Consider the following 7,624-nt stretch of genomic DNA (forward strand, 5'->3'; position numbering starts at 1 on the left):
CCCTGCCCCATGAAGTCAGTCTAACTAAGCTAACCCTTCCCCCTAACTAGTTTCCATCTTGTGCCCAGGCAAGGGGGTCTTCCACCCCTTGCCCGGGAATCCTGTTCACCCGAAAGCGAGGCTTGCTGTTTTTTTTTTTGTTTTTTTTTCTCGCACAGCACCAGCGCGGTAACTCGCAACCTGCGCGGCAATTCACAGCCGCGCACCTGTGGCGTGACGTCATGGCAGCTGCTCGCGTCCCTCGTCCCTCTTGGACGGTACCATCCGGCAGGGATTCACCCTCCTGCCGGATTCCAACCATACACGCAGCCATGACGTCAATTGGCGCATAAAAAAACACAAGCCTCACGTCTTGAGGGGTTCCCCACGCGAACACATGTGCCCTGCCCGTTGGAGCTGAACACACCCTCTCGCGTGGAGAACCCGTCCGGTCCAAATCTGAAATCCTGCCTAAACTTTGTCCGTCCGCGGGATCGGCAAATCCACCGCGTGCGTTTCCGGACCGGGATTTACACTCCCGCAAGCGAGCACGTGGGGGCCTCGTGCGTTGCACAGCACGGACCTCGTTGCACAGCTCGCTGCTGGGTGAACCCGGCGCGGTGCGCAAAACATCTACAGCCGCTACTCGGCTTTCGTTCCTCTGTCGCCGTCTCCGTCTCCATTCCACCCACGCACACCTGCGTGTTACGATGCTCATACACCATTCCGTTAAACTCACATTCACACTGGGAGACGCGGCTGCATGCTCACGCATGCCGACCGACATCTCCCTCACATACCGCTCTCTCACACACACGGTCTCCCTTGCACTCGACCGTTCACTCACGCATACCACCTCCCTCGCACACGTGGCTCCATTCACTCGCGGCGTCTCATCCACACACGGCGTGCTGGGGAGCACGCCCTTCGGCACACTTGCCACCACACCACTCACACACGGGGTCGCTCTCACACCTGGAGTCGCACTCACACTTTGCACCACACACACCGGGACAACCACACTGGGGATTCGTGTCCCCACAAGGGTCTCCAGGGCCTCTATACCCCCCAAGCTCTCCGTGCACCTGTCCACAGCACTCCTCCCCTCGACCTCGCTCGACACGACCGAACTCACCTGGTCGTGACTCGCCTCAAGGGGGCATACTCCTTCCCCTCGTTCCTGGAGGAGGCCATCCAGCTGCTCACACCGGGTCTCCACCCAGTCCGCCAGCTCACCCCCATTGTCCACCACTAACTCTGTGTGTGTGTGTGTTCGTCTCTAACCCCGTCTTCATCGTATTGTCTTCCCTCTATCGTTCCCATCTCCCGTGTCTCTGTACATTTATTAGTTTCTGTTGTCCCCTCGTGTTTATTAGTCTTTTTTTTTATTTTTGTATACCTTGGTCGAGGCTCGTATGAGAGCAAACACACAACTCACAGCAAGGAGGCATGAGACAAGAGGGGCGGGAGTGGAAGGGACAAAACAGTGGGGAACAGACACATTAGGTGAACTGTGGAAGGGAGAGGGATGGGGATGGGACGGGGAACATGGCGAAGAGAAGATGGACATTTCAGGGACTTTCAGGAAGGAAAGCAGGAGAAATGAAGGAAGTGGGCTTTGGTGGATTATCGGGGGTAGAAAAGATCGAGGATTTGGATGGGGGAAGATAAGAGGTGGTGGTGAACAGCTGTTTTGAAAGCCTGGAGGGAAGAATGGGAAAGAATAGAGTGAGGAAGTTTATTCCAAAGGCGGGAAAAAAGAGGAATGAAAGAGTGAAGATGAGCAGTGATTCGTGATTTTGGTAGTTTTACCAGAAGGGGGTTGTTGGCGGACCTTGAGCGCCCTGTGGAAATGTGGTGGGGATAAATCGCAGAGAGAGCAGGGGGGGCAAGGCTGGAGAGGAGTCGGTAGAAGACAGAAAGACCACCGACCAACCTGCGGTGATTGAGTGAGAGGCCCAAAGACTCAGCTTCATTGCGGGAGATGCCGATGATCTTAAATGCCCTGGTTTCGACAGTGTTAAGCCGAGAAAGGTGGGAGGCAGGAGCACCAGCCCAGAGGGGAGAGCAGTACTCCATCAGGCTACGGACAAAAGCTTTGTAAGTGGTCAGGAGCTCAAGAGGGCCGAGGAAGGACTTAGCACGACGGAGGATTCCCAGTCGGCGACTGGCTTTTGAGGCGAGGTTGGAAATGTGACTTTCCCAGGAAAGATCATGGCGGATAGTGAGACCTAGAAGCTTGAAAGAAAAGACTTCTTCCAGAGGATTGTTGAGAAAGTGGATGGGGGGGTTTTGTAAACGGTCCTTTCGAAGAGACATAGTGAGAATGTGAGATTTGTCTGGATTGAAAGACATGTTCCACGTGTTGGACCAGTTTGTGATTTTATCCAGATCTGCAGTGAGCGAAGAAGTTGCTGCTTGCCGGTCTGAGGGATGACAGATGGTACGGCAGAGGGTGGAGTCGTCGGCAAAGAGAAATAGAGGATTTTCCAGAGAGTCCGAGAGATCATTGATGAAAACCAGAAAAAGAACAGGGCCCAGAACGCTACCTTGAGGAACTCCAGCCTGCACAGGAAGAGGGGATGAAAGAACTCCATTTAGGGCCACACGTTGACTGCGACAGGAGAGGAAGTCTGCGAGCCATGAGTGGAGATGGCCTTGAATACCATGGGAAGAGAGTTTGGTGAGTAGGGCAGGGTGCCAGACTGTGTCAAAAGCACGTGATATGTCCAGGGATACGGCTCGGATTTCCTGTCTGGCATTGAGGACCTCCATCCATTGATGGGAGAGCAGAAGCAGCATATCCAGGGTAGAGTGACCTGGTCTGAAACCAAATTGATGATTGGAAATCAAGCCATTGGAGAAGAGGAAGGATTTCATATCTGAAGCGATGATGGATTCCATCACCTTGCTGATGATTGGGAGAAGGTTGATTGGTCTGTAGTTATAGGGATCTGTTTTTGCACCTTTTTATGCAGGGCAGTGATGTTAGCAGATTTCCAAGCAGATGGCAGATGACCTTGGGCAAATGAGAGGGTGAATAGAACAGAGAGAGGGTGAGCAAGAGCAGAAGAGCAGGCTTTGAGGACACGTGGGCTGATGCCGTCTGGACCGGTTGCAGAATCTGACTCGAGGTTTGAAAGCAAGCTCTCCACCTTGTCAGGAGAAAAGGATACAGAGTCCAGGGACAGTTGGGTGCGACTGGGTAAAGTGGGTAGAGATAGTGATGGGTTTAGGACACAAGATTTAGCTGCAAACACCGAGTTTAGACATTCAGCTTTATCACGTGTGGAATCAGCAGTGCGGCCATTTGAGGTAAGGGAGGGGATGGAGGGGGAACATACACCAGAAACAGATTTGATTAAACGCCACCAGGATTTTGAGGAGGGAGAGAGGTTTGAGAGTTCAGACTTGAGATGAGAAAGATGTTGTTTTCTGGCTCTCCTGAGGGTAGATACACACTTGTTCCGAGCTTTGTGGAAAGAACTGAGATTTCCCTCAGTTGGGTTTGCTTTCCATGAGGCAAAGGCAAGTTGTTTCAGGACAACTGCATCGCCACAAGCTTCAGTAAACCAAGGGCGGGAGGAAGGGTAAGACAACTGAACACGAGAGGGGATAAATCTGTGCATGAGGGAGAGCAAGTTTCTTTGAAAGAATTCCCAGGATGAGTTGATGTTTGAGAAAGTAGTGATAGGAAACCAGTCTGTAAGTTTGATGGCTGCTCGGAGACCCTGCCAGTCGGCTTGAGTGAAATGCCAGACTCGACGGCGGTGAGGTGGTTCTCTGATAACAGCCAGAGAGATGTCCACTTTGACAAGGACGTGGTCAGAAGAACCAATTGGAGCGAAGGAAGAGCAGCAGATATTGTCAGGGAAATTTGTCAAAACCAGATCCAGAAGAGATGGAGTACCATTGGTTGAGATCCGGGTCGGGAAGTTGACCGATTGAGTCAGTCCCAATGAGTTGCAGAAAGCTTTTGCTGAGGTGCCATGGCAGGTGAGAGAGGTACCCACACCTAGCCAACTGGCATGATGACAATTGAAGTCACCACATAAGAGGAAGAGAGAGTTTGGATGAGAAGATAGAAGATGGTCCATGTTTTCGGATAGTGAGGTGTAGATGGAGTCATCACTGTTCGGTGGACGGTACAGTACACATATAAACATGAGGTGGGAGTGGAGGGGAAGCCGAAGCCAGAGGTATTCCTGGGGGTGTGGGGGAGTGAGAGCAGTGCATGGAGAGTGAGGCATAGAGTCTTTGATGAAGAGAGCAACACCTCCACCAGGACGAGGGTCAGGTCTGTCATACCGTAAGAGGGAGTAGCCAGGGAGAGATACTTGGGAGTCAGACACGTCTTGGGAGAGGAAAGTTTCTGTTAGGCAGATAATGTCTGGTTTGTCAGTGGCAACCTGTATGGAAAGATCTGAAAGGTTTGAGCGAAGGCCCCGGATATTTGAGGTCCACACTTTTAATGAAGAGGAAGGGGAGGAGGCTTTGGGTGCAGCAGGTGGAGGGGGAGGGGGAGGGTAGGACAAGGGACGAGGGGGGCAGGTAAGGACGGTTGCTGAAGGAGTGTGGGGTATTGCAGAATAACGATGGGAGGGGGCCGAATGCGGAGGAGAAAAGGCTTTGTGGTGCTGGGGGAGAGGGGGGGCAAGAGACAAGGAAGAAGGCAGTTGAGGATTTGAGGAGGTGGAGTGAAGAGATGGAGGTGAGAGGGCAGTGGAGGGAGGCAGGTTGGTGGATGAGAGAGGGGAAACTTTGAGAAGGAAGAGTGAGGGGGATGAAAGGTGGGAGAAAGGTGAGGGGGGAATTTTTGAGAGAGGTGAGAGGGAGGCTTGGAGGGAGAAGAGTGGGATGGTTGCTTTGAGAGTGAGAGTGAGGGGTGAGGGGGGTGAGTTGGCACTGAAGTTGGAAAAAAAGAATGGTTGATGGAAAGCGAGCATCCATGGCAAACTGTGGTTTTTAAAAGTTTTAGGTCAGAGATGCGATTTAACACAATTCTTGATGGATGCAATGAAGGCGAATTCAGAGAATGGAGAGAAGAAGCGCTGTAATCGTTGGATTTTTTAGGCAAGGAATGAAGGAGAGGTCGAAATGAGAGAAGTCTGTTAAAATAGCAGAAGAGTAGTGCATTGTGAAACAGTAAAGAGTACCACATGTGTGAGAGAGGAAGATGAAGCATTATAAGATCGTTTTTGTTGTTAAAAATAATGTATGAGAGAGTTCAACAGATTAGGTCATGGAAGTGTAAAAAAAAAAAATCGAGGAAGAAGACGAGGAGGAAGTTAAGAGGAAGAAGAAATCGGAGAAGGTGAGCGTGTTGTTGTTGTTGTTGGGTATATATATATATCTATATATATATATATATATATATATATATATATATATATATATATATATATTTTTTTTTTTTTTTTTTGTTAATATTAATGTATGAGAGAGTTCAACAGATTAGGTCATGGAAGTGTAAAAAAAAAAAAAATCGAGGAAGAAGACGAGGAGGAAGTTAAGAGGAAGAAGAAGAAGCAAAATCGGGAGAAGGTGAGCGTGTTGTTGTTGTTGTTGTAGGGTTTTTTTATTTTTTATTTTTTGAAATAAGAAAGAGATTAGTTGGGAGAATGGGGGATGTTTGGAAAGTGGGGAGGATCAAAATTGAAGGTAATGGGGAGGATAGAAATTGAAGGTAATGGGGAGAAAAAACAAACAAAAAAAAAAACCGATCGAACACCGAGTGGAACCGGTAGGCCTCAAGTCTAGGCCTAGGCCTCAAGCACAGGTAAGAACGTCGACAAAAATACTCACAAAATAGCACGATTTTTGAAACAAAACCGAACTAGCAACACACAGTAACATGTAGGTGAGAAAATTAAACAGTTAAAACGGGACAAATAACAACCGGAAACTTAGCTTTGAGAACGTCAGCAGGGAGCCCCGAAGGAGACCTCTTGCTGCTCCAAAACCGGAACCGGAAGTCTCTGCTTCTTTCTGGCGTCTTTCCCTTATCTTTACGTAGGTCAACCTTGCTTTCTCCTTAAGTCGCTCCCGTCCTTCAATCTGTTTCACTCCTTGCTCTTTCACGATTCCGCGTACCTCATCCTTGCTTTCCGTCTTAATTGTTCTTTTCTCTCCCTCGCAATTCCTTTCACCTCGTCTCTTATCTCCCTCGTGCACGTCTCCGTCACCCCAATTATTTTTTCCCTTTCGGTCACTGTTACGCTTCTCGCCCAATACGTCCCCCGAATTATTTTCTCCTTACCCACCTCCACCGCGGGCCCGACAGCCGTTGCACTCCCTCCCAGCTCGTTCGCTCCCACACGTGGCGTCGCCATTTTGAGCTCCATGGTTACTGCCTTCATGCCTGCCTGCAGGCTTCGGCCCATGTTCTGCGTCTCACCCCGCAGTTCTTTCATTTCTTCCTTCATTCCTTGCGCATTTGTTTCCATATTCGTTTTCATTTCGTTCATTTGCTTGTTCATGCCTTTTATTTCGTTTTTCATTTCATTTGTGTTTGTATCCATCTTCGCTGTCATTGCCACCAGCATGGCGCATAGCTGGGCCATGTCGGGTGCACTTGGGTGAGCCGTTTCGGCAGGGATCGGGGAAGGGTTTTGGTGGAGAGGGGGAGGGGAGGCGTCATACACCGCGGCCGCCGCCGCACCTATTTCGGGCTCTGGGTTCAGTTGGGCGAGTTCGTGTTCCTGCACAACCAACATTTCCTGCACGGGGATTTCATCCTGGACCATGGATTCTACACATTCTAAATCCATTTCTAATACCCCCGGCTCCCACTCGCCTTGAGACGCCATCTTATTTCTCGTCAAGGGTTAATTTGAATCGCTCGTAATTTGGAGGGAATCGGGGGTCGCTCCTCTCACCCCTGGACCGATTCCCGTGAATTTAGCTGGAGACAGGAGAGCCCGTTTTCCCGCTCACCGACACCAGTGCCGCAAGGAGGGGGATGGGTTTGTGTCCCACAACCTGACACCAGTGTTGCGAATTCGCGCCCGCCGGCGTGCGAGCGGCCACGTAACTCGAATCGCGGAACGTCGCCCACCGGACGGACAATTCCGTCGTGACCCTCTCGGAATAATGCCGGGAACTAGTCACGGGTGGGCCTTTCGGCCTCACCACGATCATGCAAATCGGCCCCCCGCGTGGGATAGGGTTGTTCGCCAAATTCGACCTACCTAAGTACCCACACGGAGGGTAGACCGGGCGATCGCACCTCACCGCAGGTCGACCCCAGACACGGGCTACTTAAGCGACCCGTTCCGCACTATCGGGATAACCGAGCGGTGTTATCGTCAACCTCGACGGTTCCGATTAATCATCGGGCGTATTTAGCCCGCTACCAACCCTTTACGTGAAGTAAGATGGAGATTCAATTAAAGAAAAGACGAAGCGAAACGGGAAAAACAGTTCAACATAAGCAACATTTATTCCGCGGCACACGGATAGCACACATATACAATTACAACAATTATGCACCAAAAGCAAATGTAAAAGAAACACAACAATTATGCACCAAAAGCAATTGCAACAAAAGAAACACAATGCAGATCTACTACCGACTACGCGAGCACACGGCAACACTTACACAGTTTTACTTTACAGAGGTCAGGTCAGGTATGGGAGCATGTGC

This window comes from Eptatretus burgeri, chromosome 11 (assembly GCF_056783735.1).
Source record: "Eptatretus burgeri isolate ZD-2024b chromosome 11, Ebu_testis_v1, whole genome shotgun sequence".
Classification (NCBI taxonomy): domain Eukaryota; kingdom Metazoa; phylum Chordata; class Myxini; order Myxiniformes; family Myxinidae; genus Eptatretus; species Eptatretus burgeri.